We start from the raw sequence: 12813 nt of genomic DNA, 5'->3' as shown, positions 1-12813 counted from the left end.
CCCTTGTCTTTATGAGTCTCTTCCTCAGAGAACTTGTGTTTATTCACTCATCAACCATCATTAGTTTCACATCAGCGTCCATCGTCTTGGTGAACATAATGAACCCAGTAAGACATTAGTCATAGTGAGGTTTGAACCCGGGTCTCCTAGATTAAAGATCAACACTTTATGACCTGAGCCACCGAGTCTGGACAGTGAAAGAGAGGTCAGATTGGGGCTTTATCACTATTCTCATTACGACCAAGGTTTGACGCATGTTTCTTTGTAATTTGGCCCACGAAAAACCGACTGCCAAATGTCAAACCCTGTGGCTCAAAGGATGATCATTCGACTGCTATTTAGAAGTGTGAAGGATCGAATCTCATTTCTGCTAGTCTGAGGTACAAGTCGGATTTGAACTCTTGTCTTTATGAGTCTCTTCCCCAGAGAACTTGTGTTTATTCACCCATCATGGGTTTCACGTCCATCATCAGGGGCTCCTGGTCAGTATAATGAGGTTCAGATGGACGTTAGCCATAGTGAGGTTTGAACCCGGGTCTCCTTGATTAAAGATCAATAGTTTATGACTTGAGCCACTGAGTCTAGATGGTGAACAATGTGTCTTAATGGGGCTTTATCACTGTTTTCATCGTGACCAAGGAGTGACATATTCTTCTTTGTAATTTGGCTCACAAAACAACTACTGCCAGGTGTCAAGTCCTGTGGTTCAGTGGATGAACCTCCGCCTGCCATATAGGAGACATGGGTTCAAATCCCACTATTGCTTACTTTACTTTCGGTTGCTGGAATTCAATCAAACAGTGTGGCCTAAACAGCAGCTGACAGAATGAAAGCCATGATGGGCTAGTGGATGAGCTCATGGTTGCAGTGAACAAAGTAACAACAAAGGGCTGGGTACGAAACCCACCTCGGCGTGTAGCTCACACCAATACAAACAGCAAGGTAATTAGAGCGGGAACTCTAACATAAAATTTGTTTTTTTTCTTCGGAATATCTCAGCAGTAAAAAGCAGCAACAGTGCTTGGATCTGAACCCACGTATGCTGTGACAGCTTCGGATGTAATGATGTGTGCCCTGACCACTACACCATCACCACATATAGACCCACATTTCTTTCTCCAATGTGAGGATAACCACATTCTACACATTTTGAAAAAAAAAAATTAAATGAACACAAATAATTCATATCAAATGTAAGTTATTTTAAATAAATGTAAACTGCATCATATGCGAATATATTATTATATTTTACTATTCAAAATGTGAAAAACCTGCTTCATTCCTCAATCAAACACATCAACCATATGTTAAATGATCTTACAGCTGCTTGTGGGGCTTTAAATGTCACTAAACACAATTAAACACTGTAAATATCATCATTTACCTCTAAAGTCTCCTCATACTGTATTGAGGACTCTACACCAAATCTGGCCAATCAAATGCTTTCTACAGAAAGTCCCTCCCCTAACAAACATGCGACAGAGCAGCAGCACAACAAACACACTTTCTGGACTCTCTACTGGAAATATGAGCTCATAAATACCTTTACTGGAGCTGTGAATCCGCCTGGATGTGGAGGAGTGTGTGGAGGAGCGTCAGCTGTTGAAAACAGGTCAAAGATCTGCAGCAGAAACACAACAAACACACGTGTGTATCTTCACTGCTGCAGAGGAGAGAGAGAGAGAGCAATGACTGAACACAAACACTACAGCAACATCACTACAAACTAAACCAACAGAACAAAGTCACTTACAGGTGAGTCGCGTTACTCTCCATTTCTGCACTTGGTGTGGCTTTTCTTCGCTGTCGGGCTGTAAAATCTGCTGTTGACTGACATTATGAGTCTGGCACTGAGCTGTCATCTGCTGGAGCTCAACTTTACACCAGTGAAACGGTGTAGCTGTGATGTTTAACCAGTTTTGAATGTTAAAAACACATACTCAAACATGTACTCAGTCATAAGTGATTCATTTTCTCACTTTGTTTAGGGTTTCAGGGCATACTTTTGATTGACAGTGTAGAAATATCAAATATCTATTAATGAAATATGAAACAATTTTCAAAGACTAGTGATTAAAGGTTCAACATGAAATATTATTGAATAAAATGCAAAACGTAAACAAACTGATCAGTGGACGTCCGCTAGAACTGAGAAAATGTGACTAAACTGAGAGCAGCTGAAGCTGTGTTGACTTGTGTTGCTGTCTCTACTGAGATTAAGTTGGTTTGTGCTTGTCAGCATTTGTAAAGTGAAGATTTCAGACATTTATACAAGTAAATGTAAATATAAACTAGTAAAAAATGTAAAGATTTAAGACACTTTGTGTCCTGAAGAATAAGTAGGTAATACATAAGTCGGTGGAGATGTCCAATACTAATGTTTTACTGTTGTTGTTTACATTGAAATGTATTTTTTAATAAAATACCAAATACCTCAATTTTACACATATCAAAATAAATACATAATAAATAATAAGACAGATTACAGCTAATTCAAATTCATAAATATGGTTGACATAAACCTTCTGACTCTAGTGGTGTTTTATGGGAAATAAATGAGCATATAAACCCCTTTCTAGACGTTTATCTAAATAAACCAAACCACATACCTACTAAATATGAGACAACAAGTTAACTTATTGAGTCAATGCAGTAAATGCAGCATCTTTAAAATCATTCGATTTGCAAAAGTGTATTTCAGATATATCTACACAAGCGTGAAACGTTTAACTTCATTATTTTACAACAGCAGCAGTGCAGTTCACAAACATCACAACAAGAGTAATATATATTACAATACTTTAAATTCATTAGATTTGCTAAGGTGTAATTCTGGGAAATCTCCACACGAGGGCAATAAAATGTCGGTTGTCAGCATCAGTGGATAAAAATACACACAACTACAGCTGCACCACAAGAAGGAGAAATCTCAGTGCTTTACATTTACGGTTGTTGCTAGAGCGGATACGTTTGCGGCCGGAAGTTAACGCGAATTATTTCTATTATTTATTAACTTTCTCATTTGTTGTATTTTATTAACGTCTACCCCCACCCCAACCCTAAACCCAACCCTCACAGTACTGTGAAAATATTAATTATTGTTATACAGTGTCAAAAAAATGCTGCTTTATTAATGTGCATATTGCACTCCCGGCCGCATATCCGATCTAGACTTTACCTACATTTACTGTGCTGAAATCCACAAAAATCACCACAATCTTTCAAATCAATAAATCTGCAAAGGTGTAATTCAGAAAAAACTCCACAGGAGGGCGACATGTTTACATTCAGTCAATGAGATTTGCAGTGGTGTAATTCAGAAATATCTCCACAGGAGGGAGAAACTTTCATTCTTTTAGAACGGCAGCAGTGCAGTCCACAAAAATCCCCACAAGAAGGCGCTGTTATAGCGAATATTTTAAATTCATTGGTTCAAGATTTGCAAATGTGTAATTCATAACAATCTCCACAGGAGGGCGCAATATTTGATACATATGTTATATTTGTCTATTGTTAGATCAGATATTCAGTGTGTAATAATGTGTGTTGACTCTACAGGATCAGTGACGTGTTGTGGACTGTAAGCCTGTTGAACAGAAGCAGAGACGTGTGGACAGACACTGACTGTACTGATGATGATCATCTGCTGCTGCACAGGTGATGTAGATCATGTGTGATTGTCTTGCACATGTCGGTTACCATCATTTGCTTTGTGGAGGGTCACTCCTCTAGAAAGTAAATGATGGTAACCGAAACGGGTGGGGAAGGGACGAAGGTCCAGAATTTTTATACAGTTCATTTTAAATTTTTTGGCAGGCTGTAAAGTATAACCCCTGCTGGACACGGCTCCGGAAGCTCCAGGGGGAGACCGAACTGGTATCCCCCCTTCTTCAGGCGCGCCTCACACTCACTCACTCACCATTCACACATATCGCAGAGTTCTGGCTGGGACCGATACCAGCAACCCCTGAAGCCGTGGGGCAGCGCTCTTACCACAGAGCCACAGATCTCCTTGTCTGAACACTTGCTGGAACTGATGTTGGACTGCTGACCTGTGTGTGAGCTGATTCAATAAAACAAGATAAATGTCAGATCTGAACTCTTGTCTTTATGAGTCTCTTCCTCAGAGAACTTGTGTTTATTCCTGGTGAACATAATAAGCTTTAGTTGGACATTAGCCATAGTGAGGTTTGAACCCGGGTCTCCTTGATTAAAGCTCATCACATTATGACCTGAGCCACAGAGTCTAGATGGTGGAGTAAATATCTGAATGGGGCTTTATTACCAATTTCATCCTGACCAAGGTTTGGCAGATATTTCTTTGTATTTTGGCTCACTAAATCATTATCACCAAATGTCAAGCTCTGTGGCTCAAAGGATGAGTGTTCGACTGCTATTTAGAAGTGTGAAGGATCGAATCTCATTTCTGCTAGATCGAGATACAAGTCAGACGTGAACTCTTGTCTTTATGAGTCTCTTCCTCAGAGAACTTGTGTTTATTCACCCATCATGGGTTTCACACCAGCGTCCATCATCAGGAGGTCTTGCTGAGTATAATAAGCTTAAGTTGGACATTAGCCAAAGTGAGGATTGAACCCGGATCTCTTTGATTAAAGCTCAACACTTTATGACCTGAGCCACTGAGTCTGGACGATGATTTTTGTGTCTGAATAAGGCTTTATCACTATTTACACCATGACGATGGTTTGACATATGTTTCTTTGTAATTTGGCCCACAAAACTGACATATCCATATGTCAAGCGATGTGGTTTAGTGGATGAGTCGTTGACTGTCATACAGAAGTGTAAAGGATTGATTCCCACTTCTGCTGATATTGTATCATATCTTTCTCAAAACTGTCAATAAAACCAATTTTAAAACTCAAAATTTCATCAGACTCAGTAGCTCAAGTCATAAAGCAATGTGCAATCATACAGGAGACATGGGTTCAAATCCCACTATTTCTTACTTCAATTTCAGTTACTGGGATTCAATCAAACAGTGTGGCCCAAACAGCAGCTGACAGACTGAAAGCCATAATGGGCTAGTGGGTGAACACATGTTTGCTGTGGACAAGATTATGCCAGGGGTCTGGGTACGAAACCAGCCTTGATGTGTGGCTCACAACAACATATATGCAAACAGCAAGGTAATTAGGGCGGAACCACAAACATAGAAAAACTTTTTTTTTTCTGAATATCTCAGCAGTAAAAAGCAGCAGCATTTGAGTTTGAACCCAGGTATGCTGTGACAGCTTCAGACGTCATGATGTGTGCTCTTACCACTACACCATCACCACACACATAAACCCACATTTCTTTCTCCAATGTGAGGATAACCACATTCTACACATTTGGAAAAAAAAAATTAAATAAACACAAATAATTCATATAAAACGTAAATTGTTCAGAATTAATGTAAACTGCATCATATGCTAATATATTATTATATTTCATTGTTCAAAATGTGAAAAACCTGCTTCATTCCTCAATCAAACACATCAACCATATGTTAAATGATCTTACAGCTGCTTGTGGGGCTTTAAATGTCACTAAACACAATTAAACACTGTAAATATCATCATTTACCTCTAAAGTCTCCTCATACTGTATTGAGGACTCTACACCAAATCTGGCCAATCAAATGCTTTCTACAGAAAGTCCCTCCCCTAACAAACATGCGACAGAGCAGCAGCACAACAAACACACTTTCTGGACTCTCTACTGGAAATATGAGCTCATAAATACCTTTACTGGAGCTGTGAATCCGCCTGGATGTGGAGGAGTGTGTGGAGGAGCGTCAGCTGTTGAAAACAGGTCAAAGATCTGCAGCAGAAACACAACAAACACACGTGTGTATCTTCACTGCTGCAGAGGAGAGAGAGAGAGAGCAATGACTGAACACAAACACTACAGCAACATCACTACAAACTAAACCAACAGAACAAAGTCACTTACAGGTGAGTCGCGTTACTCTCCATTTCTGCACTTGGTGTGGCTTTTCTTCGCTGTCGGGCTGTAAAATCTGCTGTTGACTGACATTATGAGTCTGGCACTGAGCTGTCATCTGCTGGAGCTCAACTTTACACCAGTGAAACGGTGTAGCTGTGATGTTTAACCAGTTTTGAATGTTAAAAACACATACTCAAACATGTACTCAGTCATAAGTGATTCATTTTCTCACTTTGTTTAGGGTTTCAGGGCATACTTTTGATTGACAGTGTAGAAATATCAAATATCTATTAATGAAATATGAAACAATTTTCAAAGACTAGTGATTAAAGGTTCAACATGAAATATTATTGAATAAAATGCAAAACGTAAACAAACTGATCAGTGGACGTCCGCTAGAACTGAGAAAATGTGACTAAACTGAGAGCAGCTGAAGCTGTGTTGACTTGTGTTGCTGTCTCTACTGAGATTAAGTTGGTTTGTGCTTGTCAGCATTTGTAAAGTGAAGATTTCAGACATTTATACAAGTAAATGTAAATATAAACTAGTAAAAAATGTAAAGATTTAAGACACTTTGTGTCCTGAAGAATAAGTAGGTAATACATAAGTCGGTGGAGATGTCCAATACTAATGTTTTACTGTTGTTGTTTACATTGAAATGTATTTTTTAATAAAATACCAAATACCTCAATTTTACACATATCAAAATAAATACATAATAAATAAATAATAAGACAGATTACAGCTAATTCAAATTCATAAATATGGTTAACATAAACCTTCTGACTCTAGTGGTGTTTTATGGGAAATAAATGAGCATATAAACCCCTTTCTAGACGTTTATCTAAATAAACCAAACCACATACCTACTAAATATGAGACAACAAGTTAACTTATTGAGTCAATGCAGTAAATGCAGCATCTTTAAAATCATTCGATTTGCAAAAGTGTATTTCAGATATATCTACACAAGCGTGAAACGTTTAACTTCATTATTTTACAACAGCAGCAGTGCAGTTCACAAACATCACAACAAGAGTAATATATATTACAATACTTTAAATTCATTAGATTTGCTAAGGTGTAATTCTGGGAAATCTCCACACGAGGGCAATAAAATGTCGGTTGTCAGCATCAGTGGATAAAAATACACACAACTACAGCTGCACCACAAGAAGGAGAAATCTCAGTGCTTTACATTTACGGTTGTTGCTAGAGCGGATACGTTTGCGGCCGGAAGTTAACGCGAATTATTTCTATTATTTATTAACTTTCTCATTTGTTGTATTTTATTAACGTCTACCCCCACCCCAACCCTAAACCCAACCCTCACAGTACTGTGAAAATATTAATTATTGTTATACAGTGTCAAAAAAATGCTGCTTTATTAATGTGCATATTGCACTCCCAGGCCGCATATCCGATCTAGACTTTACCTACATTTACTGTGCTGAAATCCACAAAAATCACCACAATCTTTCAAATCAATAAATCTGCAAAGGTGTAATTCAGAAAAAACTCCACAGGAGGGCGACATGTTTACATTCAGTCAATGAGATTTGCAGTGGTGTAATTCAGAAATATCTCCACAGGAGGGAGAAACTTTCATTCTTTTAGAACGGCAGCAGTGCAGTCCACAAAAATCCCCACAAGAAGGCGCTGTTATAGCGAATATTTTAAATTCATTGGTTCAAGATTTGCAAATGTGTAATTCATAACAATCTCCACAGGAGGGCGCAATATTTGATACATATGTTATATATGTCTATTGTTAGATCAGATATTCAGTGTGTAATAATGTGTGTTGACTCTACAGGATCAGTGACGTGTTGTGGACTGTAAGCCTGTTGAACAGAAGCAGAGACGTGTGGACAGACACTGACTGTACTGATGATGATCATCTGCTGCTGCACAGGTGATGTAGATCATGTGTGATTGTCTTGCACATGTCGGTTACCATCATTTGCTTTGTGGAGGGTCACTCCTCTAGAAAGTAAATGATGGTAACCGAAACGGGTGGGGAAGGGACGAAGGTCCAGAATTTTTATACAGTTCATTTTAAATTTTTTGGCAGGCTGTAAAGTATAACCCCTGCTGGACACGGCTCCGGAAGCTCCAGGGGGAGACCGAACTGGTATCCCCCCTTCTTCAGGCGCGCCTCACACTCACTCACTCACCATTCACACATATCGCAGAGTTCTGGCTGGGACCGATACCAGCAACCCCTGAAGCCGTGGGGCAGCGCTCTTACCACAGAGCCACAGATCTCCTTGTCTGAACACTTGCTGGAACTGATGTTGGACTGCTGACCTGTGTGTGAGCTGATTCAATAAAACAAGATAAATGTCAGATCTGAACTCTTGTCTTTATGAGTCTCTTCCTCAGAGAACTTGTGTTTATTCCTGGTGAACATAATAAGCTTTAGTTGGACATTAGCCATAGTGAGGTTTGAACCCGGGTCTCCTTGATTAAAGCTCATCACATTATGACCTGAGCCACAGAGTCTAGATGGTGGAGTAAATATCTGAATGGGGCTTTATTACCAATTTCATCCTGACCAAGGTTTGGCAGATATTTCTTTGTATTTTGGCTCACTAAATCATTATCACCAAATGTCAAGCTCTGTGGCTCAAAGGATGAGTGTTCGATTGCTATTTAGAAGTGTGAAGGATCGAATCTCATTTCTGCTAGATCGAGATACAAGTCAGACGTGAACTCTTGTCTTTATGAGTCTCTTCCTCAGAGAACTTGTGTTTATTCACCCATCATGGGTTTCACACCAGCGTCCATCATCAGGAGGTCTTGCTGAGTATAATAAGCTTAAGTTGGACATTAGCCAAAGTGAGGATTGAACCCGGATCTCTTTGATTAAAGCTCAACACTTTATGACCTGAGCCACTGAGTCTGGACGATGATTTTTGTGTCTGAATAAGGCTTTATCACTATTTACACCATGACGATGGTTTGACATATGTTTCTTTGTAATTTGGCCCACAAAACTGACATATCCATATGTCAAGCGATGTGGTTTAGTGGATGAGTCGTTGACTGTCATACAGAAGTGTAAAGGATTGATTCCCACTTCTGCTGATATTGTATCATATCTTTCTCAAAACTGTCAATAAAACCAATTTTAAAACTCAAAATTTCATCAGACTCAGTAGCTCAAGTCATAAAGCAATGTGCAATCATACAGGAGACATGGGTTCAAATCCCACTATTTCTTACTTCAATTTCAGTTACTGGGATTCAATCAAACAGTGTGGCCCAAACAGCAGCTGACAGACTGAAAGCCATAATGGGCTAGTGGGTGAACACATGTTTGCTGTGGACAAGATTATGCCAGGGGTCTGGGTACGAAACCAGCCTTGATGTGTGGCTCACAACAACATATATGCAAACAGCAAGGTAATTAGGGCGGAACCACAAACATAGAAAAACTTTTTTTTTTCTGAATATCTCAGCAGTAAAAAGCAGCAGCATTTGAGTTTGAACCCAGGTATGCTGTGACAGCTTCAGACGTCATGATGTGTGCTCTTACCACTACACCATCACCACACACATAAACCCACATTTCTTTCTCCAATGTGAGGATAACCACATTCTACACATTTGGAAAAAAAAAATTAAATAAACACAAATAATTCATATAAAACGTAAATTGTTCAGAATTAATGTAAACTGCATCATATGCTAATATATTATTATATTTCATTGTTCAAAATGTGAAAAACCTGCTTCATTCCTCAATCAAACACATCAACCATATGTTAAATGATCTTACAGCTGCTTGTGGGGCTTTAAATGTCACTAAACACAATTAAACACTGTAAATATCATCATTTACCTCTAAAGTCTCCTCATACTGTATTGAGGACTCTACACCAAATCTGGCCAATCAAATGCTTTCTACAGAAAGTCCCTCCCCTAACAAACATGCGACAGAGCAGCAGCACAACAAACACACTTTCTGGACTCTCTACTGGAAATATGAGCTCATAAATACCTTTACTGGAGCTGTGAATCCGCCTGGATGTGGAGGAGTGTGTGGAGGAGCGTCAGCTGTTGAAAACAGGTCAAAGATCTGCAGCAGAAACACAACAAACACACGTGTGTATCTTCACTGCTGCAGAGGAGAGAGAGAGAGAGCAATGACTGAACACAAACACTACAGCAACATCACTACAAACTAAACCAACAGAACAAAGTCACTTACAGGTGAGTCGCGTTACTCTCCATTTCTGCACTTGGTGTGGCTTTTCTTCGCTGTCGGGCTGTAAAATCTGCTGTTGACTGACATTATGAGTCTGGCACTGAGCTGTCATCTGCTGGAGCTCAACTTTACACCAGTGAAACGGTGTAGCTGTGATGTTTAACCAGTTTTGAATGTTAAAAACACATACTCAAACATGTACTCAGTCATAAGTGATTCATTTTCTCACTTTGTTTAGGGTTTCAGGGCATACTTTTGATTGACAGTGTAGAAATATCAAATATCTATTAATGAAATATGAAACAATTTTCAAAGACTAGTGATTAAAGGTTCAACATGAAATATTATTGAATAAAATGCAAAACGTAAACAAACTGATCAGTGGACGTCCGCTAGAACTGAGAAAATGTGACTAAACTGAGAGCAGCTGAAGCTGTGTTGACTTGTGTTGCTGTCTCTACTGAGATTAAGTTGGTTTGTGCTTGTCAGCATTTGTAAAGTGAAGATTTCAGACATTTATACAAGTAAATGTAAATATAAACTAGTAAAAAATGTAAAGATTTAAGACACTTTGTGTCCTGAAGAATAAGTAGGTAATACATAAGTCGGTGGAGATGTCCAATACTAATGTTTTACTGTTGTTGTTTACATTGAAATGTATTTTTTAATAAAATACCAAATACCTCAATTTTACACATATCAAAATAAATACATAATAAATAAATAATAAGACAGATTACAGCTAATTCAAATTCATAAATATGGTTGACATAAACCTTCTGACTCTAGTGGTGTTTTATGGGAAATAAATGAGCATATAAACCCCTTTCTAGACGTTTATCTAAATAAACCAAACCACATACCTACTAAATATGAGACAACAAGTTAACTTATTGAGTCAATGCAGTAAATGCAGCATCTTTAAAATCATTCGATTTGCAAAAGTGTATTTCAGATATATCTACACAAGCGTGAAACGTTTAACTTCATTATTTTACAACAGCAGCAGTGCAGTTCACAAACATCACAACAAGAGTAATATATATTACAATACTTTAAATTCATTAGATTTGCTAAGGTGTAATTCTGGGAAATCTCCACACGAGGGCAATAAAATGTCGGTTGTCAGCATCAGTGGATAAAAATACACACAACTACAGCTGCACCACAAGAAGGAGAAATCTCAGTGCTTTACATTTACGGTTGTTGCTAGAGCGGATACGTTTGCGGCCGGAAGTTAACGCGAATTATTTCTATTATTTATTAACTTTCTCATTTGTTGTATTTTATTAACGTCTACCCCCACCCCAACCCTAAACCCAACCCTCACAGTACTGTGAAAATATTAATTATTGTTATACAGTGTCAAAAAAATGCTGCTTTATTAATGTGCATATTGCACTCCCGGCCGCATATCCGATCTAGACTTTACCTACATTTACTGTGCTGAAATCCACAAAAATCACCACAATCTTTCAAATCAATAAATCTGCAAAGGTGTAATTCAGAAAAAACTCCACAGGAGGGCGACATGTTTACATTCAGTCAATGAGATTTGCAGTGGTGTAATTCAGAAATATCTCCACAGGAGGGAGAAACTTTCATTCTTTTAGAACGGCAGCAGTGCAGTCCACAAAAATCCCCACAAGAAGGCGCTGTTATAGCGAATATTTTAAATTCATTGGTTCAAGATTTGCAAATGTGTAATTCATAACAATCTCCACAGGAGGGCGCAATATTTGATACATATGTTATATTTGTCTATTGTTAGATCAGATATTCAGTGTGTAATAATGTGTGTTGACTCTACAGGATCAGTGACGTGTTGTGGACTGTAAGCCTGTTGAACAGAAGCAGAGACGTGTGGACAGACACTGACTGTACTGATGATGATCATCTGCTGCTGCACAGGTGATGTAGATCATGTGTGATTGTCTTGCACATGTCGGTTACCATCATTTGCTTTGTGGAGGGTCACTCCTCTAGAAAGTAAATGATGGTAACCGAAACGGGTGGGGAAGGGACGAAGGTCCAGAATTTTTATACAGTTCATTTTAAATTTTTTGGCAGGCTGTAAAGTATAACCCCTGCTGGACACGGCTCCGGAAGCTCCAGGGGGAGACCGAACTGGTATCCCCCCTTCTTCAGGCGCGCCTCACACTCACTCACTCACCATTCACACATATCGCAGAGTTCTGGCTGGGACCGATACCAGCAACCCCTGAAGCCGTGGGGCAGCGCTCTTACCACAGAGCCACAGATCTCCTTGTCTGAACACTTGCTGGAACTGATGTTGGACTGCTGACCTGTGTGTGAGCTGATTCAATAAAACAAGATAAATGTCAGATCTGAACTCTTGTCTTTATGAGTCTCTTCCTCAGAGAACTTGTGTTTATTCCTGGTGAACATAATAAGCTTTAGTTGGACATTAGCCATAGTGAGGTTTGAACCCGGGTCTCCTTGATTAAAGCTCATCACATTATGACCTGAGCCACAGAGTCTAGATGGTGGAGTAAATATCTGAATGGGGCTTTATTACCAATTTCATCCTGACCAAGGTTTGGCAGATATTTCTTTGTATTTTGGCTCACTAAATCATTATCACCAAATGTCAAGCTCTGTGGCTCAAAGGATGAGCGTTCGACTGC

General features: G+C 38.9%; 5 long non-coding RNA genes across 5 annotated transcripts; 3 read left to right on the top strand and 2 right to left on the bottom strand.

Annotated features, from left to right (window-relative positions):
• The first annotated feature begins 1500 nt into the window (after positions 1-1500).
• Positions 1501-4097, top strand: LOC148679911 (uncharacterized). The gene is made up of 3 exons (XR_015942206.1): positions 1501-1755; positions 3559-3657; positions 3817-4097. It is a non-coding gene; the product is annotated as an uncharacterized LOC148679911 (long non-coding RNA).
• On the bottom strand, positions 3812-6644 carry LOC147844614 (uncharacterized). The gene is made up of 3 exons (XR_015942203.1): positions 5959-6644; positions 4505-5868; positions 3812-4144 (listed from the first exon to the last, which is right to left on the bottom strand). It is a non-coding gene; the product is annotated as an uncharacterized LOC147844614 (long non-coding RNA).
• Positions 5706-8307, top strand: LOC148679910 (uncharacterized). The gene is made up of 3 exons (XR_015942208.1): positions 5706-5960; positions 7769-7867; positions 8027-8307. It is a non-coding gene; the product is annotated as an uncharacterized LOC148679910 (long non-coding RNA).
• LOC148679909 (uncharacterized) lies at positions 6886-10034 on the bottom strand. The gene is made up of 2 exons (XR_015942200.1): positions 9959-10034; positions 6886-8273 (listed from the first exon to the last, which is right to left on the bottom strand). It is a non-coding gene; the product is annotated as an uncharacterized LOC148679909 (long non-coding RNA).
• On the top strand, positions 9916-12516 carry LOC148679908 (uncharacterized). The gene is made up of 3 exons (XR_015942205.1): positions 9916-10170; positions 11978-12076; positions 12236-12516. It is a non-coding gene; the product is annotated as an uncharacterized LOC148679908 (long non-coding RNA).
• Positions 12517-12813: the final 297 nt, after the last annotated feature.

Source organism: Danio rerio, chromosome 4 (genome assembly GCF_052040795.2).
Source record: "Danio rerio strain M-AB ecotype USA chromosome 4, GRCz13ab, whole genome shotgun sequence".
Lineage (NCBI taxonomy): Eukaryota > Metazoa > Chordata > Actinopteri > Cypriniformes > Danionidae > Danio > Danio rerio.
This window is presented reverse-complemented; position numbering and strand designations above follow the sequence as displayed.